This window comes from Myotis nattereri (assembly GCF_964212035.1).
Source record: "Myotis nattereri genome assembly, chromosome: 1".
NCBI lineage: Eukaryota > Metazoa > Chordata > Mammalia > Chiroptera > Vespertilionidae > Myotis > Myotis nattereri.
Genome location: NC_138075.1, coordinates 91,547,531 through 91,571,941, shown reverse-complemented (window position 1 = coordinate 91,571,941; position 24,411 = coordinate 91,547,531). Strand labels below are relative to the sequence as shown.

The 24,411-nt window shown below is 43.0% G+C and overlaps 1 protein-coding gene across 1 annotated transcript in view; it reads right to left on the bottom strand.

Moving 5' to 3' along the window:
* The window catches only part of MIPOL1 (mirror-image polydactyly 1), a 341,867-nt gene extending 322,630 nt beyond the window's left edge, over window positions 1–19,237 (bottom strand). Inside the window, exon 1 of the mRNA XM_081094826.1 lies at window positions 19,107–19,237. The gene's annotated coding sequence lies outside the window, so the exon portion shown is untranslated. The remainder of the gene's footprint in view (window positions 1–19,106) is intronic.
* Between the last annotated feature and the right edge of the window lie 5,174 nt (window positions 19,238–24,411).

Below are 24,411 nucleotides of genomic sequence, written 5' to 3'. Positions count from 1 at the left end.
TGATACTTTCAAATGTATATTGAATATTTAAAAATATTTTTGGCCATGAGGGTACTGACAAAGTATAAGGATAGACTAAGAGAAAATTAGCAACTCTACCAAGAAAAATCCCACTGTACACATTCCCCACAGATGACTAGTATATGTAACAGTTTTATGTAATTAAGGGATAAAATTCTATTTTACCTATAATTATACAACAAATAGACCAATTACTTAATTGTATGAATAGACAGGTTACTTAAGTTTATCCTTAGTAAAACAGACATATTTTGGAGATATTGCAGGTTTGGTTCTAGACTACCACAAAAGGTAAGTCACATGAAGTTTTTTTATTTCCAAGTGCATAGAAAAGTTATGCTTACACTGTAATGTATGTAGTCTATTAAGTGTGCAATAGCATTTGTGTCTTTGAAAATGTACATACCTTAATTAAAAAACTTTATTGCTAAAAAATGCTGTCATCTGAGTCTCAACAAGTCATAATTTTTTTGATGGTGGAGGGTCTTATCTTCATTTTTTTTAAAAACTAAATATCTGCAAAGTGGGATAAAGTGAAGAGTAATAAAATGAGGTATGCCAGTATGTCATCAGATACCTGCATTTGACCTTTTTGCTGTACAACATTAGTATATTGCTCCATCTAGTGGAGAAATACATAAACATTTCCAGAGCTTATGTTTCAGTCTGTCATGGTAAACTAAAAACAAACAAACAAAAAAAAAAAACAGAACACCTGACTTAAAAAAGCCAACTTTTCACTCATCACAGGTAATTACAACATTTCTCCTAATCAGTATGCTAACAAACACTTTCCATTTGATCAGTAATATTTCTGAACACTCAGGATTTCTTCATCTTCTAACAAATTTTTCCGTAGGAAAAAGAATAGTGGCAGTTCATTCTACAAAGGAAAAACTCAGTATTCGCCTTATTCCTTTAAAGAGAATAAAATACACAAAACTCATGCCACAAGTTTATAAGCATGGAGCAATATCCTGCAAGCAATGCCAATGTAAAACTCTCTTCAAAGTTTCTGTGGTCATAATAACAAACAGCTAGGGAGACACAGACAAAGAACATCAGCAGGATTTCTAAACTATTTGTAAACCTTTCCCCAATAACAAAAGATACAATTAAAAATTTTTGCATTTAAAAAGTTCATTGAAAATTTTTAATGCTATAAAGACTTAAAGACTATTAAAAGTTCCCTCTTTAAAAACTACTTTTAAATTCCTGTAACTCTTAAAACAATGCAAAAACATTCTAATCCCTAATTCCCTGCAGTTGGGAACATGCAGGAGGCAGCTGATGGATGATTCTATCATCATTGATGTTTCTCTCTCTCTCTCCCTTCTTCTCTGAAATTAATAAAAATGTATATATTTTTAAAGGCCCATTAGCATCAGGCACCAGCACAAAGAGTAACAATCAATAGTAACATAAAGATTTTTCCTCTTAAAATTTTTCTTATTTCTGTATCTCTGCATATATTCAATACATAATTTAAGTACATTTCTCTTTATGTTGTCGATTTAAGTAAAATCAATGTTACTTAATCCACTAGTCTGTAATGTCAATTCACATGAATAATAAGACTATCATACCTTAATATTTTAATAATGTCTAAGGACTTAATACTACTTTAATTAATATCTCTTCTGCCTGTTAAGCACAGTACTTAACAAAAAAAATATGTTTTAAATGAACAATCCAATGTAAAAATTTTTGACAAAGATGCTGGCTTATTTTGGAAACTTTAACAACATTTTCAACTTAACTTTTCTTTGTTTAGGGTGCTTACTTTATCAAATCTAATTGTCTTTAATTTTTCTTCCTTTTCAATTCCATGAAAGGCTTAAAATTTGAAGTAATGTACTTGCTTTAATAAACTAGTTTTTAACGTATTATTGCAGACTTTTGACCTGAATCATATCCCATAGGTAACCCAACACAAGTTTCTGCTATCCTTGGTAACTGTTAGATGCTCAAAGTTCCTGCTTTATCAAAATTACCATCACACCTAGACCCTAGTAATAAATCATGTATTGTTTATAGGAAGATAAGAAATAAAACTGTTTCCTTTTCAGTTAAGACAAGGTTGGAGTATTTTCCTACGTGAATTTTGATCAGAAATTAGGAAGGCCTCCAATTACTCAGAAATTAGGAAGCCTTAAGACAGCGAGTGAACTCAAGGATTGCTTGTTCTCTCCCCAAAAAATCAACCTAGCAAAACTAAAAAAGAGAGAGAGGCATCATGGACCCAAGGAACCAACCAAGAAATTCATGTGTCAGCTATCTTGAAGGAAGCTTGTGGGCGAGGAGGACTATAGTCCTGGGTGAAGAAGAGCAGACACATGCTGAAAGATTGGGTTAGAGAAAAACTTGTATGGCTCCCACCTCCCTCAGGCTGCCTAGCACAATCTGTGTCTACCCCACCAATAACCAAGAACCGAAGCTGCAAGTGTCCTGAGGATAATGTTAGGGGGGGCAAAAATTCTACTGGGGTAATGAAAGATGAGACTTGTCTTAGAACGTGTGGGCTGCTTTAATAAAAATACCATAGACTGAATGGCTTATAAACAACAGGAATTTATTTCTCATAGTTCTAGAGCTTGGAATTCTGAGATCAGGATGTCAGGTGTTTGAGTCTGGTAAGAGTCCTCTTCTGGGTTGCAAACTGCCCACCTCTCATGGAATTCTTACGTGGTAGAGAGCAGAGAGGGCAAGCAAGCTCTCTTGTGACTCTAACAAGGGCACTAATCTCATTCATAAGGCTCTGCCCTCCTGATCTTATCACATCCTAATTATCTCCCAAAAGCTCCATATCCTAATATCACATTGGGGGTTATGGTTTTAACATATGAATGGGGGCCCAAACATTCTATATAATAAAAGGCTAATATGCAAATAGACCGAATGGCAGAACAATCGGAACAACTGAACAACTGGTCGCCATAATGTGCACTGACCACCGGGGGGCGTGTGCAAAACATGGCGGGCTTTGGCTGTGGCAGGATGGTGGTGCAGGTGAGCGGGGGTGCCAGACCAACACGGGACGCCAGTCTGTGTCATCAAGGTGAGCCTCTGGTGGTTATTGAAAATTCTTTGCCCCCACGCACCTTGGTCCCACCCAGTGCTTGCACCTGCTGCTGGTGCCAGCCCTGCTCACACCCACTGCAAGGACAGACCCCATTTGTACCCCAGCCGGCACCGCTGTTTGCATCCACTGCCGGTGCCCAGCGCCGGTCCCAATCACTCAGTGTCATCAGTGGGTGGGAGCAGCAGCTGCAGGCCCCAATCGCCCCTGAGGGCTTCTCCACCTCCCCCTGCTCCTGAGGGGCGATCAGAGCAGCAGCTGCTGCTTGCACCCGCTGACCATCAGCGGGTGCAAGTAGGGCCTGTGCCGTCAGCGCGTGGGAGTCGCAGCAGCGGGGTTTGGGACTGCCAGCAGACAGGGGACCGGGGGTCATGGCAGGCGGGGCCAGGCAGGGGCACAGAGGATGGGCCAAGACCTGCCTCTGTGCCTACTGCAGCCTCGGGGCCCATAGTTCCTTTCAAGATGCACAAATTTGAGCACTGGGCCCCTAGTCTATATAGATAAAAGCCTAATATGCAAAATGTCCCCTCAGGAGTTTGACCGACCGGGAGTTCGCTCGCTCTCTATGATGTGCACTGACCACCAGGGGGAGGCGTGGAACAAAGGGAGGCCCCGGCCGGCAGCTGGTAGCTGGGGAAGGGAGGCCCCAGCCAGCAGCTGCTAGGGATTCTACCCATGCATGATTTTGTGCACTGGGCCTCTAGTTTGTTTCATAACAAGATCTAACCATTATTTACTCTTCTACCTTTTCCCCTTCTAAACCTTAACCTGACTGGCTTATAACCATAGCAGCTCCTATTCCTGAATGTACAGGAAAACTACACCTTCTTTATATTTGAGTCATGTGACTGAGTCATAGCAAAACTAGTGTGGACAAAAGTGACACACCAATTTGCCAATTTCAAGACTCATCTTCCAGGTATCCTATGAGATCCTATAGCCCTCTCTTCCCCTCCTGCAATAACCTTGAAAATCATACTTGAAACAGTGGCATCACAAGATAAAAGGTACTCTGATCTGTAAACCAAATTCTATATGGGTGAGAAATAAACTTGCATTGTTTTAAGTCTCAACTTGGGGGTTATTAGGGCAACACAGCCTTTCTGATCCTAGTACACAACTTAGAGACTGCCACTTTCCAACCTCCAATTCTAACCTAAAGGAGTTCCTTGTAATAACAAATGGCAATGGTGATCCTATGGTGCTTAACTCTAAGCTCATCCAATTCCCCCTCTTCCCTATTCCAAAAATATGCACATAGTCATATATTCTCCCTCTCTCTCTCTCTCTCTCTCTCTCTCTCTCTCTCTCTCTTACACTTCATTGTCAAATCTTAGAAAGTAACTAGCTATTTTTAACTACTTAAAAATAACAGGAAACATGTTCTACATAATAAAGAGCTAATATGCTAATTATACCAAACAGTAGAACGACCATCTGGACATCCTTCCAGACGACCATCCAGATGACCTTCTGGATGAAGCCAGGGCTGTGAGGGCCAGCTGAGGCAGCCGGGGCTGCAAGGGGCTGCAAGAGCCGGCCGAGGCTGCGAGGGGCTGTGAGGGCTAGCCGAGGCAGCCAGGGCTGCGGGGGCCGAGCCCCTTGCACAAATTTCATGCATCGGTCCTCTAGTTTCTATACAATTACTTACTTTTCAATCTTTGGAAAACTCATTTAGAAGATCAGAAAGGGCTTAAAATCATTTCCTTTAAAACAAATACACTGGTTATACTCTAACTACAATAAGCACTAGAAGTCAGAGCTGATCCAATATTAACATCAAATGTACTGAATTCTTAAATTTGTAGAGATTAGTATTGTTAGAAAAAAAGGAGATATAATCCTAGGCACTGTCCAAATAACCATATCCTATAGAAAATAGTCCAGAATACACTAAAACAAAAGTAGAAAGAAGAGAAGAAAAAGATCACCATTTACACTCACTACCAAAACATAAAATATTCTTAAAATCTTAGCGTGGTAGCTTTGTCATTTTTGTTTTACATATTTATACTAGAGGCCCGGTGCACAGATTTGTGCACCCGTTGGGTCCTTCGGCCTGGCCTGCGGGGATCGGGCCAAAACCAGCTCTCCGACATCCCCCGAGGGGTCCCGGTTGCGACAGGGCGGTTTTCAAGTGGCACACCCCAAAATCGAGCTTCTTCCTCTCTGGTTCTGGGTGCACTACCGGAGAAACGCAGCTGCCAAGTCACCGCAGCTCGGCAGCTCCTGCATTCAGCGTCTGCCCCTGGTGGTCATTGCGCGTCATAGCTATCAGCCTGTTGGCTGGTCGCTTAGGCTTTTATATATATAGATATATAGATAGGTGTAATATAAATACTACAAATACTTGATTTTTTTTGTACTATTATATCATAAACATTTTTGAACCACTTTAATAGTAGTTTAATATTCCATTGATGACAATATTATAGTTTTCTATTATGAACAGCACTAGAAGGAACATCTTTTTGGCAGCTTTTTAAAATCCCATTAACATGAACTGTGGCAATGTTAAAAACTAGTCTAAATTTTTATCCACTAATAAGCAAATAATATGGTCTTTTGTTTTTCATAAAGTACTACATAAAATTAAGAACATATTTTAGAAGACCAACTATTTTGAAAAATTTTAGTGAAGAAAATAATTTCTCTAACATTTAAGGTGCATTACACATAGACCAGACAGGTGCTTCCAAACCCACCAGTAAGTAATGATGTGGCAAAATGTTCTAAATGAGATTTTATTTCTAAGATGGTTAACAAACAAAAACATAGGCATTTAAAGGTGTAAACTTAGATTTTAATTTAAATGGAGATAAAATTAATCATTGGCATGAAATTAAAGACAATAGAAATTAAGCCGCTGAAACCCTAAACTGAGTTTCTTACTAGTGAAGAATGACAAAGAAACTCAGTGAGATTTTGTATATGAACTTCCTAAGCTACAGTTCCCTTACCCAAATGAATTAGAATAATCTTGCCCACTGTGCCAGCTCATGCCACTGAATAAAATGTTCTACTTTGGGATATCATAAGCTATATCACACAATATCTGTAGCTCCCATGCTGGTAATAAGCTATTTGACATAAATTAAGGAAATGGCTTCAATTTACATTAAATTTAAAAGATAATTAAAGTACTAATTAGTTTCAAGACATGCTGCTTGAAGAAGTCATGCTTCAGAAAATATTTAATTAAAAAGAAGAAATTTAAACATTTAAAACAATTTTAGGTTACATGTATACGGTTGATACTTAATGCAAAACAGCATTTCAACACTCCTATACAAACAGCATCTATAGAAATTACCATTCAAATATCACACAAGTAGAATAATAATGCAAAAAGTTTTCTAATTATGTGAGGAACACTTTTATCATTGTACCTTAACATAAAATTACATGATCTCATACTACCTAAGATCAAAACATTATTTAAAATAAATGAATACATAAATAAAATACACACCATAGGAGAGGGAAAACTTTTTCTCAATCCTCTTAAAATCCCTGCTGGACCTGAATATTAAACTGACAACGAAGATTAACTGGAGAAAAGCATAAACCTTTATTTAATGTAAGTTTTCTGTGACAAAGCAGCCTTCACAAGGAAATAAAGACCCAAGAAATGGTTACTAGTAAGCCTGAGCCTTTTTATACTAGGTCTGATGAAAAACGGAAAGTCCTGGAAAACGTGATAGGACACAGGATATAGGAGCCAAGAATAGTAAACTGGGGGAAACACAGCAAGGCCTGTTTCTTTGAGTTCCTCTAAGGATCCTTATCCCTCTGTCTGTGGAGGAGAGGATGCTCCTTCCCTCTGGGTACATGGAGGGCACCTCTCATGTGAGGGTCATGTATGAAGTGCTTCAGGGAGAAGAGGGAGGCTAGAGAGACCTCCTTGCACCTGCCATTTTTTAAATTTCTTCAGCCTAAAACATTCTATCACTTTGTGTACATGTTCTGAATGCTATCAACAAAAAATGAAAAAAATCCTACAAATTACCCTTTCTTCATTATGCATTATTTAGTATAATAGAGCACAATGAAAAAAAGCATACAAGTACTACTCAAAAGAAAGTAGTTATATTAATATCAAATAAAACAAGAAGTATTACCAAGACTAAAGAATAAAGAAGTACATTAAAGTGTTTAATTCACTAACAACACATAAACAGTCCCAATATATAAGTACTTAACAAGAGTCTCAAAATCATACATGAGTTATGATGAAAAATCACCAGACAAATCCCTAATTATAGTTGGAAACTTCACCACATCTCTCTCAGCAATCAGGAGAATAAGTATCCAGAAAAATTAATAAACATATAGAAGGCTCAGTATATCAATCAATTTGACCTGACATTTATAGAAAACCTAACATGGCAGAATACATAATTTTTTCAAGTGAACATGGCACATTTACCAGAAATGACTCTATTCTGGTCCATAAAACAAACCTCAACATATTTATACAGACTGAAATTTTACAAATTATGTTCTCTGACTACAACAGAAACAAACTATAAATTAGTAACAGAAAGGTATCTCGAAAATCCCCAAACACTTCTAAATAACCTATGGTCAGCCCTGGGAGGTGTGGCTCTGTTGGTTGGGTGTCGTCTTATGTACCCAAAGGTTGCCAGTTGGATTCCTAGACAGGGCATATGCCCGGGTATCAGGTTCAATCCCCAGCATGCAGGAGGCAGCTGATTATTGGCTCACTCTCACATTGATGCTTCTCTTTCTCCCTCTCCCTTCCTCTCTAACATAATAATTTTAAAAAAAGAAAAGGATTATTATCCAAAGCTTTGAAATAACTGTAACACGCTTCTGCCAGATGATCACGCTGGCCAAGAAGGCAGATGCTGGCATACTTGTTTAGTTATTTTATTTAGGGAGCCTATTTTCATTTTCTTTCTGGAAACGTTCAGATATTTTTTCTTCATTCTTGGTGTTAATTTTACAAAAATGTACAAGTACCTTTCTGTTTTGTTTTGTATTGTTTTGTTTTAATACTGAGCACTCTAAAACAGAAACAGAATGCTATGCATCTGGTGTTTAATGATGGTTGTTTTGGTTGGGGTTATAGAACTTGGGGTAATGTTTTGCTGTCACTTTTTTATTTATTTACTAGAGGCCTGGTGCACAAAATTTGTGCACGGGGGGAGGGGGTCCCCTCAGGCCAGCCTACACGCTCTCCAATCCAGGAACCCTCAGGGGATGTCCGACTGCCGGTCATCTCTCTCACAATCGGACATCCCTCTCACAATCCTGGACCACTGGCTCCTAACTGCTCACCTGCCTGCCTGCCTGATCACCCCTAACTGGCACCCCTGCCAGCCTGATCACCCCTAACCGCCTCTGCCTCCTGATCTGATCACCCCTAACTATCCCCCTGCCAGCCTGGTCACCCCCAACAGGCCCCCTCTGCTGACCTGGTCGCCCCGAACTGCTCCCCCCCGCCAGCCTGGTTGCCCCCAACCGCCCCCCCTGCTGGCCTAGTTGCCCCCAACTGCCCCTCTACTGGCCCAGTTGGCCCCAACTTTTGCCCCCCGCACCAGCCTGGTTGCCCCTCACTGCCCCCCTCTGCCAGCATGGTTGCCCCTAACTGCCCCCCCTGCCAACCTGGTTGCCGCCAACTGCACCCCCTGCCGGCATGGTTGCAGCTCACTGCACCCCCGCCAGCCTGGTCACCGCACCCAGCCTGCAGCTCAGTCTTTTGGTCGTCCCTCACTACCACCCCAACACACCGTCCTGGTCGCCCCACACAGCCTGCTTGTTCAGTCGTTTGGTCGTCCCTCACTAACCGCCCTGCTGGCCTGGTCGCCCCATGCAGCCTGTTCAGTTGTCTGTTCGGTTGTTTTGGATGTGACAGCCCCTGGCTCTTTATTAATATAGTAGAGGCCTGGTGCATGAAAATTCGTGCACTGGGGGGGGGGGCCCTCAGACCGACCTCCCCCCTCTCACAGTCCAGGAGCCCTCAGGCAATGTCCTACTGACGACTTAGGACACAGTCTAAACCACAGTCTGGCCTCCCTCTGTGGAAGGAGACTGGCCAATCAGAGGAAGGTACCACCCCCATCACCACTTCTCTGCTGCTGCATCTAGCCTCCCTCTGAGGGAGGCAACCGAGCCAATCAGGGGAAGGTGACGCCCACATCACACTGCTGCTGCTGCCACTGCTAGCCGCTGCCTGAGCCTTGGCCCTCGCAGCCACAGCAGCTGTCAGAGCCTCGGCCTGGCCCTCATGGCAGCAACCGCCATCCGTGGCTGGCCTGAGCCTCGACCCAGCCCTCAGAGCCAAGGCTCAGGCAGCCACTGTGGCTTTGTACAGAAGGACATCTGAGGATGTCTGGTCTAATTAGCATATTACCCTTTTATTAGTATAGACTAGAATCCCGGTGCACAAAAATTTGTGCACTCTGGGGGGAGGGGGGGGTCGCTCAGCCCGGCCTGTGCCCTCTTGCAGTCTGGGACCCCTTGGGAGATAACGACCTGCTCGCTTAGGCCTGCTCCCGGGTGGCAGAGGGCAGGCCCAATCCCTAGGTGCAGCCCAGGTCAGGCTCAGAGCAGGGCCGATTGGGGAGTTGGGGCGCCGCCCCCTGTCATGCGCAGAGCAGGGCGGATCAGGAGGTTGCGATGCCACCCTCATTCACGCTCAGGGTAGGGCGGATTGGGGGGTTGGGGCACCGCCCCCAGTCACACTCAAGGCAGGGTGGAGGGGGAGGTTGCGGCGCCACCCCCTGTCACGCACAGAGCAGGGTCAATCAGGGGGTTGGGGCGCTGGCCCGTGTCACTAACAGAGCATGGCCCACCAGGGGGTTGGGGTGCTGCCCCTGTCACTCACAGAGCAGGGTCCATCAGGGGGGTTGGGGCTCCGTACCCTGTCACGCACAGAGCAGGGTCAATCAGGGGGTTGGGGCGATGGCCCGTGTCACACACAGAGCAGGCCCATCAGGGGGTTGGAGAGCTCCCCCGTCACTCACAGAGTAGGGCCGATAGGGGAGTTGGGGCACCCCCCCCCATCACACAGAGCAGGGCAGATCAGGGGGTTGGGGCGCCGCCACTGTCACACTCAGGGCAGGACCGATGGGGAGGTTATGGCTCTACCCCATCACACACAGTGCAGGGCCCGTGGGGGGAGGGGGGGGGCGCCGCACCCTGTCACACACAGAGTGGGGCCCATGGGGGGGTTTGGGGCGCCGTCCACTATCACCCACAGAGTAGGGACGATCAGGGGGTTGGGGCGCCGCCACTCTCACACTCAGGGCAGGGCCGATGGGGAGGTTATGGCTCTATCCCGTCACACACAGAGCAGGACCCATATGGGGGTGGGCGGGGGTTGGGGCGCCACACCCTGTCACACACAGAGCAAGGCCAATCAGGGGGTTGGGGAGCTCCGCCCTTTCAGGAACAGAGCAGGGCTGATCAGGGGTTTGGGGTGCCTTCCCCTGTCACGAACAGAGCAGGGCAGATAGGGAGGTTGTGGCCGCGACCCCTGTCACACACAGAGCCGCAGGGCGATCAGGGGGTTTGGGCGCTGCCCCATCACGCTGATCCCGGTGCCGGTAGGTCTCGCAGCTCCGCTGATCCCGATGCTGGGAGGCATATTACCCTTTTACTATATAGGATAGAGGCCTGGTGCACGGGTTGGGGCCGTCTGGTTTGCCTGAAGGGTGTCCTGGATCAGGGTGGGGGTCCCCACTGGGGTGCCTGGCCAGTCTGGGTGAGGGGCTGAGGGCTGTTTTCAGGCTGGCCAGCAACTGAAGCCTCCAACCGCTCCTCTTTTTTTTTTTTATTCTGGGCCAGCTTTAGCTCTGAGGCGTGGCTCCAGCTCTTAAGCCTCGGCTGCTGGAAGCAGGTATCTGGTTTGTTTGGGTTCTATAATCGAAACACTGTTTGAACTCCAGCTCTGACATCCCGGCTGGCTGAAAGCAGGTTTCTGGGGTTTTGTTTAGCTTCTATATTTGTAACAATGTTTCAAACTGCAAGCTCAGAGGCCGGCAGTGGCAGGCGGGGAACATTGGAGTCCTCCATCACTGAAGCAAGCAAGCCTCATGTTCACTTCAAGCTGCCTGTCTGCCGGCCGCCATCTTGGCTGGCCGTTAATTTGCATATCGCCCTGATTAGCCAATGGGAAGGGTAGCGGAGGTATGGCTAATTACCACGTTTCTCTTTTATTAGATAGGATTGCCAGTGCGCATCATATGTACCTGCCGGTCGGTTAGTCAGACAGTCACTTAGCCATATACATATATATGGAGATTATATATATATATATATATATATATATATATATATATATATATACACAAATTCGTGCAAGAGTAGGCTTTCTTTCCCCCAGCTGCCAGCACCAGCTTCCCTCTGGCACCTGGTACCCCAGGCTTCCCTCTGGCCACCAGCAGGCACCCAGGACTTGGGCTTCCCTCACAGCCCCAAATTTCATGCATCGGGCCTCTAGTCCTATCTAATAAAAGACAAAAAGGGTAATTGACCATACCTTCACTACACTTCCCATTGGCTAATCAGGGTGATATGCAAATTAACCGCCAACCAAGATGGCGGCCGGCAGCCATGCAGCTAAAGCGAGCAGGAGGCTTGCTTGCTCCAGTGATGAAGGAAGCCAAGGTTCCCCGCCTGCCGCGGCCCGGCTCTGAGCTCTGAAAGCAACATCTCCAAAAGCAACAAAGTTTCAATTATAGAAGCTAAACAAACCCCAGATACCTGCTTTCAGCAGGCCGAGGCCTCAGAGCTGAAGCCAGCTCTCAGCTCCAGTGACAGCAACGAAGTTTCAATTATAGAAGGTGAATAAATCCCAGAATAAAAAAAGAAAAAAGAAAAAAAGGAGAGGCTGGGAGCTTCAGTTGCCGGCCAGCCTGAAAACAGCCATCAGCCCCTCACCCAGGCTGGCCAGGGACCCCAGTGGGGACCCCCACCCTGAAGGGGTGTGACCAGCTGTAAATAGCCATCAGCCCCTCACCCAGGCTGGCCAGGCACCCAAGCGGGACCCCCACCCTGATCCAGGACACCCTTCAGGGCAAACCGGCCGGCCCCCACCTGTGCACCAGGCCTCTATCCTATATAGCAAAAGGGTAATATGTAAACTGACCCTAACAGCAGAAAGACTGGGAATGACTGGCCACTAAGACACACACTGACCACCAGGGGGCAGACGCTCAATGCAGGAGCTGCCCTCTGGTGGTCAGTGAGCTCCCACATGGGGGAGCTCTGCTCAGCCACAAGCCAGGCTGATGGCTGCCAGTACAGCAGTGGTGGTGGGAGCCTCTCCTGCCTCCTCAGCAGCACTAAGGATGTCTGATTGCAGCTTAGGTCTGCTACCCACTGGCAAGTGGACATCCCCTGAGGGCTGCCGGGCTGCCACAGGGATGTCTGATTGCCATTTTAGGCCCAATCCCTCGGGGAGAAGGCCTAAGCCAGCAGGTGGTCATCCCCTGAGGTGTCCCAGACTGCGAGAGGGCAGAGGCCAGGTTGAGGGACCCCCCCGCCCCTGAGTGCACAAATTTTTGTGCACCGGGCCTCTAGTATGTAATAAAAGGCTAATATGCAAATCTACCAAACAGCAGAACGACCGGTTGCTATGAAAAGCACTGACCACCAGGGGGCAGATGCTCAACGCAGGAGCTTCCCCCTGGTGGTCAGTGCACTCCCACAGGGGGAGCGCCGCTCAGCCAGAAGCTGGGCTCACAGCTGGCAAGCGCAGAAATGGTGGTGGGAGCCTCTCCTGCATCTGCAGCAGTGCTAAGGATGTCCGACTGACGGCTTAGGCCCACTCCCCTAAGCCGTTAGTCGGACATCTCCCGAGGGCTCCTAGACTGCAAGAGGGTGCCGGCCAGGCTGAGGGGCACCCCCGAGTGCATGAATTTTGTGCACCAGACCTCTAGTTATTAAATAAAAAGAGATAGTTATAAAATAATAAAACATAATCATTATTATGTTAAGGAAACAAAAAAGCAAACAAAACTATATGTTTAGATACATATACACATGAAAGAAAATGCAAAAAGGTCTGAAAAGATACATTCCAGGATGCAACAGTCTCTACAACCACCACTAAAAGAATGGTAAATGTGTAATTTCCAAAGAGGGTAAAAATAGAATAATGCAAAATAGGAATGGATTAAATGATCGAAATACTAAATGTTCCAATTGTAAAACAATGATATCCTGCTGATTTTTAAAAATCCAATTCTATGTACACATTAACCAAAAGAAGGCTGACAAAACTATATCAAAATCAGAAACAAGGTCACAGCTCAGAGAACACTCAGGAAACATGACAACTAAATACAACATGAAACCTGGACTGGGTCCCAGAACAGAAAAAGAACACTAACCAGTGATGTCTGGATAAAGTGTATAATTTAGTGAATAGTATTATAATGATATTAACTTCTTGGTTTTGATCATTGTACTATGACTATGCATTAACATCAGAACTAGGGTGAAGGGTTTATAGGAACTTTCTGTACTATTTTTGCAACATTTTGGTAAGTCTAAAATTAGTTCAAAATGAAAAGTTTAGTTAAAAAATCAGACTGGACTTTAAAACAAAAAGCATTATTAGAGATAAAAAAGATACTTATAAATGGGGAAAAATGGTTCAATTCATTGGAAGACAGGCCAATTATAAAACTGTATGCTATGCTTCTAATAATATGACCTCATGATAAATAAATCAAAAAATTAACAGAACTACAAGGGAGAACAGATTCATAATTATACAGTAAATTGTCAATAACTGTCAATCAATTACCCTCACATAAATCTATAAGGGAAGAGATTTTCACAAAGGACCAACCCTCCTCAAGTCTTTGACAGGTGGGTCTCTAACCAGGTAAACTCGTAACAGGGCAGCTGGCTTCATGGAAGTAAGCAAGCAAGAGTGCCAGGAAAAAAGAAGCTGTAGTCTTTTGTAATCTAATCTCTTAAGTGACACTGAGGACTTTTGCCACATTCTTTTAGAAGTGAGCCTCTAGATCCAGTCTACCTTCAGGGGAAAGGATTACAAGAGAATGTGAATACCAGGATTATCTTAGAAGGCTGCCTATCACAGGTAGTATAATGGAAAAAGCAACTGGGATACATTTAGGAGAACCGGATTTTAGTAAGGATGTGACTAAATACAACATCTCAAGGCAGAGGTTCTCAACCTGTGGGTCGCGACCCCTTTGGGGGTCAAACGACCCTTTCACAGGGGTCGCCTAAGACCATCAGAAAACACATATATAATTACATATTGGTTTTGGGGTTAATCACTATGCTTTAATTATGTTCAATTTGTAACAGTGAAATTGGGGGTCACCACAACATGAGGAACTGGATTAAAGGGTCGCGGCATTAGGAAGGTTGAGAACCACTGTCTCAAGGCATCAGTGTTTTTTTCTGAAAAAAAAACAAAACAAAAAAACAAAAAAAAAAAACTGAGGGTAGCCAAAATGAACTCCACAGTCATTTAAATTCTAAATTCTAAATTCTGTGCTTCCCTATTGTGTCTTTAGGAAAGGATTATTATTATTAGAGATAGTTGGTCAAAATGCCTCATTTTACAAAAAAAAAGCCAGTTCCAGGAAAGGTTAACAAAGAGAGATAGTAAGCCATACTTATTCTGCTCTTATGCCTCATGCTCCTTCACTATAGTCCACTGCTTTTGCAATGAATGCCCTAAAACAGCACTATCCTCTCCTTAAGTCTTAAAATCCATTAATTTCAAAAGAGGATAATACTGTACAGTACTAACAAGAGCAACAAGAATTGATTAATGTTGTTCCTTATCTCTTTTTTTCTCATCAACCCTAAAGCTATCTCTGTAGGTTGCATGTGAGAAGAAAATTAGTTATCCTCTGCCCATCCCAGTCACAGGGATCTGGACATTTTAGTAATAACATTATTTGATGGAAATAAAGCATAAAAGCAACAGATAAAAGATAATAATAGAGAAAGACTTCAAACAAAGTAAACCTATATGAAGTATCTAAAAATAGAAACTGCAACCAGGAAAGGCAAATTTTGTTCCCCATTGTGATGCAGGCAATGTTCAGGGAGTAGGTACTCCAGGAAGCTCATGACAGCGGCTGGACTGACAGTTATATCCTCATTCATACCGATGCTGCAATCAGGGTCTAGTACCACTCAACATTTATACTACATAAATACCCTCTTTGTTCCTATATGAGGTCAGGAGCCAAGAGGGCAGGGGAAATTCACTTGTTAGAAAATCCCCTCAGCACCACATACCCTTTACCAGCCATAATAATTTGCTGGGGGTTTGTGTGTGGTGTGTGTGTGTGTGTGTTCTTTTTTAATATACCAGCATTTCTTTATTGATTTCAGAGAAAAAGGAAGAGGGAGAGAGAGATAGAAATATAAATGACAGAGAATCATTGATCGGCTGCCTCCTCATGCCCGCTACAGTGGATCAAGCCCACAACACAGGCATGTGCCCTTGGCCCGAATCGAACCTGGGACCAACTCTTCAGTCCGCAGGCCGGCATTCTATCCAAACTGGCTAGGGCCATAATAATTTGTAATAACTCCAACTCTGGTTCAAGAAGTGCAGTGAAAACAAAGCATAAAAGTACAATTGTTTTGTGTGGCAATTATAAAGCAGAGGTATTTATACTAGTCAAATTATATATATAAATGCATAATTGTGTCCAGAATTTCTATTTAAGAAAGGCTTAAGGATAACAGTGGGTTGTTGGTGGTAGAAGGCAATGCCTAGTGGTTTATCTTAAATCTGTGTTTGTATAACAACCAAGTAAGACGGGAAAAATTCAATTACCCATATAAAAGAAAAATTATATTGATGGAGATTACCTGCAAGCTTCTCATTAGTTTTAGCATATCTATACTAATAAAAGGGTAATATGCTAATTAAACTGAGAGACCGTCTGGACAAAGCCATGGTGGTGGGGCCGAGGCAGAGGTAGTTAGGGGAGATCAGGCCAGGAGGGGAAGGCAGTTGGAGGTGATCAGGCTGGCCGGGGGGAAGGAGGGGAAGGACAGTTGGGGCAAGCAGGCCGGCGGGGGGCGCAGTTGTGGGTGAGCAGGCCGGCAGTGGTGGGCAGTTGGTGGGATCAGGCTGGCAGGGGGGGCAGTTGGGGGTGAGAAGGCCAGCAAGGGGGAGGGCAATTGAGGGCGATCAGGTCGGCAGGGGGGCAGTTGGGGGCAAGCAGGCCAGCGGGAGGGGGGGCAGTTGGGGGTGATCAGGCCGGCGGGGGGGGGGGGCAGTTGGGGGCAAGCAGGCCAGCAGGCAGAATGGTTAGGGGCAATCAGGCAGGCACGTGAGCAGTTAGGAGTCAGCAGTCCCGGACTGCGAGAGGGATGTCCCAGATTGGAGAGGGTGCAGGCCAGGCTGAGGGACACCCCCAGGCTCGTGCACGAATTTCGTGCACTGGCCACTAGTATCTAAATATACACCTAAATTCACTTCTACAAACCACCTAAAGAAAAAGAAAGTGTTGGCTTAAAATGTTAACATAGGCTGAAATAGTAATCAAAGAAAGTGATACTTTTGAAAGTTTTTTGATACTTTTGGTACAGAGTGAAAAGCAGGGAGCCCAAAGTAAGAGAAGATGACCTGGACAGCCCAATGGGGCACTTCAGGAAGACAGACCTTCATCCTGGGCAGGGGTGCCACGACTGAGTTTCATGGCCCAAGCCACTGACTATTATTTCCCGTATTATAAATATACTCAATCAGTAGATATACTTTTCAATCAAGCTATCCCAAGATGGAACAGCTCAAACGACAATATCCATCTCAAAGTATTGTAAATAGTATTTTATGCTTTTTAGAACTTTTTCTGCAGAACTGTCTGCATAGTTACCCTTTCCCTAGCCTTTTATGCAATATCAAAGAAGGCTTATGTCTCCTTTCTTTTCTCACTTCTTACCTCTCTTTTGTTCCTCAGTTTTAAAGAGATGGGAGAAAGGAAAGGAGCAATAAGAACAATTTAAAGAAGTCTCAAACAGATCTCTAATTAGTATTGAGGTAAAACTGGTAAAAAGCAAAGAAAGGATGTGTAGAGATTTAAAATTTAACCCTAAAATACTACCGCACATATCACTTAATACTATTTATGTATTTATACTTTTCCAATATACTCTATCTCAGTTAATGATTTCACCACCACCAATGAAAAGATTAAAGATTCATTTCTGAACATTTTTCCACATAGCAAGGGTTAGAAAACTATAAAACAAGAAAGAAGGGAGGGAGATAAGCAGGCAAGCAAACAGGCAGGCAAAAAAGAAAGGAAAGAAGGAAGGAAAGCCTAAAATACAGGCAGCCCTAGGATCACCAAGTACTGCTTTAACTGAAACTCTACAAAACCAGGACTGCCTATATTTACTTTCTGGCTCTTTACATAAAATGTGATAACCTCTTCAATAAAGGATAGCCAAATGGCCAATAAACATATGAAAAGGTGTTAAATATTATTAGTCATTAGGGAAATCAGGGGAAAACCCCAAAGTGATATCACTATATATTATATACCTACCAAAGTGGCTAAAATAAGTAAGATAATACTAACTGTTGTAAGCTTTTGGAGGAGCCAGAATTCTCAAGCATTGCTAAAAAGTAGTGTTACTTAACACAATTAATTTGAAAAACTTTTTGGAAGTTATACCAAAAATACATACCTGTAGATCCTATAATACAGCAATTTAACCAGTGTGTTAATCTCCAAAATTCATTATATGTTGGATATGGATATCCAACAAATGTATACATATGTTCACCAAAATACTTATAAAAATGTCCATAGCAGTCCTATTGGTAATAGCCAAAAACTGGGTAGAATACCATACAGCATAAGAAAAAACAAACTATTGCCACATAACTGTATAAAATCTCACAAATACAATATGGGCAAAGTGAGACAGAAAGGACTACATACTGTATGATTCCATTTACATAAAGTAAATAGTAGATAAATTCATAGATGATGTTAAAAATCAAGATAACGGTTATCTTTGGAAAGGGGCACAAAGTGGGCCTTCCAGGAGGCAAATAATGCTTTTCCTTGATCGAAGTACTGGATATACTTTGTGAAAATTCAGCGAGCTGTACACTTATGATTCATGCACTTTTCTGGAGGTCAATTGCCCTTTAAAAATTAACACACAAAAAATTGCATGAACTCTGTCTTTGAAGGACAATTATGTACATCTCCCATTCACTTTTCTGACTTGTCATCATCATCGCTCACCAATGTGATACCTTTAATTCCTGTTACCTAATACAGAAGTCAGCTTTGTTTTCATCATATTCTTGGTAGACTGTTGCATAGATTTCCCAAAGGAATATGTAGCTTAGTTTCACACTAGATCCCAAGGAGAAACTTTGACAAGCCAACACCTCGTGATGGTATATTAAAATTACCTGAGGAAGAAAGGGAAACCTCCTTTAAATGTAATTTTGTTTGGCCCTTTGTTTTGGTTTACCTTTGCCTACTAATTATGGTGATTTAATTTCCACAAAATATTCAAATGAGCTTTTCAAAAAAAGTCGGTTCTTGTGGAAAGTTTTTCTTTCCACTACCCTGTCTATTAATGCTGTTATCTTGTGTTTATCCAGTTCCTTCCATCCATGCAGCTTAAAGTACTTTACAAATTCTGTTGCGTGATGTCATCTTCCAGTTAGAGAAATTTGGGCCAAGAAACATTGTGTATCAAAAAAATATGCAAACAGTACTTTTCTAAGGCATGGCTCAGTGTACCTAAAGAAGCACCGCATTCTTTGCCGAAAGTTACAAGAGTTAGAAATGAAATACAAAGATGACGTGACTCTCAAGGGCACAGGGTCTATCATAGGTTGAACCAGGACTATACCCTCTAACTCGCTGCCACTTAAAGGAAAACAAACGAAAACCTACACCCTTGAATAAAATGCTAACTTTCTAACGGGAAGTCAGTGAAGATGCCTAGATCAGACCCAGAAAGACGACGTGTGGACCCCCACGAGACTGACCTTCCAGGGAGCCCCTGCCCTCCGGCCGCACGGGGCCAAGGTTCCCGGGCGCAGGTCCCGCGCCGCCCCTTCACCTTCTCCGAGGAGGCTGCGGCGGCACTGCCGGCGCGGTTCTCAGCCCCCCCTTCCGCTCCGAGCGCCCGACCTCCCAGCAAACCCGTGTACCTGAGATAAGCCCGTGCCCGCCCCCACCCGACGCGGGGCGCTCGCCCAGAGTTTCTCGGCCGGACACACAGCCGCCCGCCGGCCAATCGCGGCTCGCTGGCCGGGCTCTCCCGCGCGAGGAGGTGCGCGCACCCGCAAACCATCGGGCGGGGCGCAGCGCAGGGAGCGGGCGCACTGCGCGCGGGGGCCCTCGGGGAAGCCAGCAGCAGGCGCTCCCCGTAGGGCTCACGGTGCGCACCGGGCATGCGCGTGCCGGCGCCGGGGCGCGGGGCGGGGCGGGGTCTCCCGGGGGAGGGAGGGAGCGAGCTGGGGAAGGCCTCCGGGGGGTTTGCAGACCGAAGGAGGCGGTGCTAGTAGTCTTCCAGGGCCGCTCCCCCGGGGCTGCGATTGTCGGGGCCGGGACGAACGGCGCGCTCTGCGAAAGCAAAATATGGGACATGTTGTCCGCACAAAACCCCGTCGGGTTAGAGGAGGAAAACCGCGTGGTTAAACACGCGCCCTGTGGCCTCCTCGGGGGCGTTGCGTGGGCTCCGGGGGAGCTGGTGGGGTCGGGTTTCCTGTTTTGTTGTATGTGGTTCGAGGTGAGGCGGGGAGTGCAATTGCGAGGCCCGGGACAAGAGAGGGGCGCGTGGCGAATTGTTAGTTGGAAGGAAAGGGCCAAAGTTGGGCTCCAGATGGGTGAGCAAAAGCGGCCCAAAAGTTTCGACCAAAAGTTAGTGTAACCTTTTTGACTTAAGTACTAGAAAGAGCTCTGGATGCTAACGTTCATTAAGACAAAATGTTGAACCTTCCAGAATTAACAACAAAAATGAAGACTTAAATCCGTGTACCTCTGTGATGAAACAAGGAATGACTGGCATAGTTATTTAGCTGTTAGTAATTCAAATGTGGTTCTCTTGTTCTCTAGATTAGTATTGTTTTTATGTCACGTTAACTCCTTCAGACACCAAATATTTTATTTTATTCATTCAGACATCATGTATTTATTGAGCACATACAAAGTGCCAGGTTCTGGGTGTTGGATAATAAGCAATAATAATTTTTATAGATAATACACATAATATGAGATGTTGGCAGTTTCCCAAATTAGTGGTTAAAGTTAATGAAAGGAACTTAAACTTTATGTGTAAAAATGGGAGTGAATAAATAAGACTTGAAAAAATTGTATGTAAATTAGTTGGAACATAATAGGTTATAAAATTCACAAACGGTTATATTGTACTGAATGGCTATTGTTCTGAAGAGGTTTGATACAGAATAAACTTTGAAATGCATTCTTTCTTTAATTTAGTCAAAGTTTGAATCAGGTATTTATAGACACAAAGTACCATAAAAATATATAAAACCAAAAGAGGATGGGATAGTTTGTTAGAGTAAATGGGAAAGGCACTCCAATCTGGAACAATGACTTATGAAAAGGTTTAGGACCAACTCAAATTATGTGTGAAAAAAGGGGAAAAAAGGGGGAAAGTTGCTTTTCCTACCTAAGGAATAACAAGAAATAAGTGAGAATAGTGACCACAACATTAAGAAAATTCAAGTAAAATAATTTATAGGTAAAATTTAGAAAAAGTAGTTATACTATTTTTTTTTTGGGGGGGGGGGGGGTAAAGGTGCATTATTAATCCTAGTATTTTAAAGCTTATTATCTGGGTAAAGAGAAAACCCATGTTTTTCTTTCCTTTTGGTGGCCTGTTTTTTCCTTCTGCCTTTTTTATTCCGTGAGTTCAAACATTAGGCCTTTTCTCCCTAGTCCTTCCTCCAATTACCTGAGATAACTCTTTACTGCCCTTTTTCTGAACTTTTCGCAAAAAAAGCTCATTTTTCCCCAACCCTCTTCCACCACCACCTTCACTCACAATATGCACTTCGTATTCTCCATCCTGCTAACAGTTGCCAGTCTACAAGAAATGAAAGAGACCAATTAGAGCTTTCTGCTTCTCAAACTAATTATTAAAGATGTCTATGCCTTCAGTCCTCCTACAAGCAGGGCTTTTGCAGAAATATGGATAAAGATGAGGGGGTAAGAAAATTAACCCCTCTTTCATTACAGGGAACAAATGAAGATCAGATGGTAAATACTCTAAAGTCCATAAATATCACCAGCCTCTGAAAATGTGCCAAGCACTTCAGTCAGTTCTGAATATGAAAAAAATGGATAAAAATGCCTATAGGTAGCTAAGAATCCCTCTTATATTAGTCAGGGTTGTCTACAGAAACAGAAACAACAACACATATACACACACACATACACACAGAGATTTTTATTATAAGGGGTATCATTTTAATTTGCAATTCCCTGATGACTTGATGTTGAGCATTTTTTCATATTTGCCATCTGTATATCTTTGTTAATGAGGTATACGTTCAGATAGTTTGCCTATTTTTTATTGTTTGTCCCATAATTGTGTTGTGTTCTTATTACTGAGTTTTAAAACTTCTTTGCATATTTTGGATACGTATTCTTTATTGGGTATGTGTGTTGCAAATATTGTCTCCCAGGCTGTAGCTACTCTCATTTTCTTAATAGTATATTTAACAGAGCAGAATATTTTAATTTTAATGAAGTCCAACTTCCTAATTTTTTATTTTACAGATTGTGCTTTAATGTATTTAAAAAGCGACCACTGCCCTGGCTGGTGTAGCTCACTCAGTTGTGCATCGGTATGGCTCGGTTGGTTGGGCATTGTCCAGTGCACTGAAAGGTTGCCTGTTTGATTCCCAGTTAGGGTACTTGCCCGGGTTGCAGTCTCCATCCCTAATAAGGGGCCAATTCATGTTTTGCTCTCACATCTCTCTCTCTCTTTCTCTTTCCCTTCCTCTCTCTCTAACAATAAATAAAAATATTTTTTAAAAAATTATTAAAGTAGGAGGCTTGTCCTGGGGGGTGGGAGTGGCCGGGGAGGAGGGTCAATTAGGGAAAAAGGAGGCATATGTAATACTTTCATCAATAAAATAATAATGATAATAATAAAGTAAAAAGTGATCACCAAACCCAAGGTCACCTAGACTTTCATCTGTTTATATTCTGGAGATTAATAATTTTTGATTGTACATTTACTAGTAGATCTATGATCCATTCTGAGTTAAATTTTATGAAAGGTATACATTCTGTACCTAGATTTATTTTTTGTATTTGGATGTCCTGTTGTTCCACCACCCTCCTTTGAAAAGACTATCCTTTCTCCATTGAATTACTTTTGTTGTTGTTCTTTTTGTTTTTGTCAAATATCACTTGTCTCTATTTTTTTTTTTTTGTCTTATTTCTGGGCTTTTTGTTCGGTTCAGTTGACCTATTTATCTTTTTTATTACAAATACCACACTGTCTCGATTATTATAGCTTTATAGTAGTCTTAAAGGTAGATAGTATTAATCTTCTGACTTTGTTTTTCTCCTCCAATATTGTATTGGCTATTCTGGGTATTTTGCCTCTCCATAAAATCTTTAGGATCATTTTATCAGTAGCCACAAAAAAACTTCCTTGATTGGTAGTTTTGATGGGAATTGCATTGAATCTACAGATAAAGTTAATCAGTAGACAGATAATCAATAAAGGTATATAAGATTTGAACAACACTATCAACCTATTTACCTAATTTATATTTATGGAACACCATCTTTTAACAGCATAATACACATTTAACCCTTTGCGGTCGTATTAAATTTGGACATGGGTGTCGTACTGGTTGGAATTAATTTCCATTGAAAGAGCAGTGATACATAACATGCAAGATTATGAAGGATAAACAAGATTTATTAACTCTTTTTTGGAACTACGTCACTACTAGTAGAATCACTACAAACGTTATCACTTTCTACATCAGAGTCAGTATTCAAGGTGCCAAAATAAAACTCTTCATCGTTACTTTCAGATTCGCAGTACACTTCTTTCGGTAACTTTCTTTTTGCCATTTTGGAGTATTATTTTGAAATATCTTAACAAGCGAGAATGCCTAATTACAGTTAAACGTAATTTGTAAAGCTTTATTTGAAATTCTGCGAAGTATCTCCGAAGCTTGTCGATTTCTTCACTCTCAAAAGGCGACTGACTCGCCACGGTGTTTTGCATGGCGAGTGTGGAACGACCGCGTTTGTTTATATTGAGTTTCGATATCTCCGATTTGTCAGGGCAGTGTTTTGGTTCGTGACAAGGTCACTTAGACACTTAAGAGCTTTCAGAGAAATTATGAACTGATACATGAATGAATAGAGTCAAGATTCGTACGGTTCCTTGCTGTGGTGGCTGAGAGCAGACATACGACCAGAACGGTAAAAAAGCTTTGGTGGCTGAGAGTAGACAAACGACCGCAAAGGGTTAAGTCTACATGGAATATTTACCAAAACAGACCATAGTCTAGTGGTTCTCAACCTTCTGGCCCTTTAAATACAGTTCCTCATGTTGTGACCCAACCATAAAATTATTTTCGTTGCTACTTCATAACTGTAATGTTGCTACTGTTATGAATCATAATGTAAATATCTGATATGCAGGATGGTCTTAGGCGACCCCTGTGAAAGGGTCATTCGACCGCCAAAGGGGTCACGACCCACAGGTTGAGAACCACTTATAGAGAATACCCAAATAGAAATTCTGAACCTAAAGAGCACAATAATGGAATTAACAAAATTTACTAGTGGAATTCAACACCAGACATGACCAGACAGAACAAAGAATAATCAAATTCTAAGGTAGGACTTTCAAAATTACCGAGGCAGAGAAGTAAAAAGAAAAGAAAAGAAAAAAAAACCCTAAATGGTTTGGCTCAATGGATAGAGCGTCAGCCTGCGGACTCAAGGGTCCCAGGTTCGATTCCGGTCAAGGGCAGGTACCTTGATTGCGGGCACATCCCCAGTGGGGAGTATGCAGGAGGCAGCTGATCTATGTTTCTCTCTCATCGATGTTTCTAACTCTCTATCCCTCTTCCTTCCTCTCTGTAAAAAATCAATAAAATATATTTTAAAAAGAAGAAGAAAAATTAAGAGAGGTTATAAAAGACTTATGGGACACCACCATGTGGAACAGTGTATGCATTATGGGAATCCTAGAAGAGGAAGATAAAGAGAGACAAAGAACCTACTTGAAGAATTAATGACCTACCTCAAAGTCACCAAATTTCAGGAGAGAAATGGATAAATTCA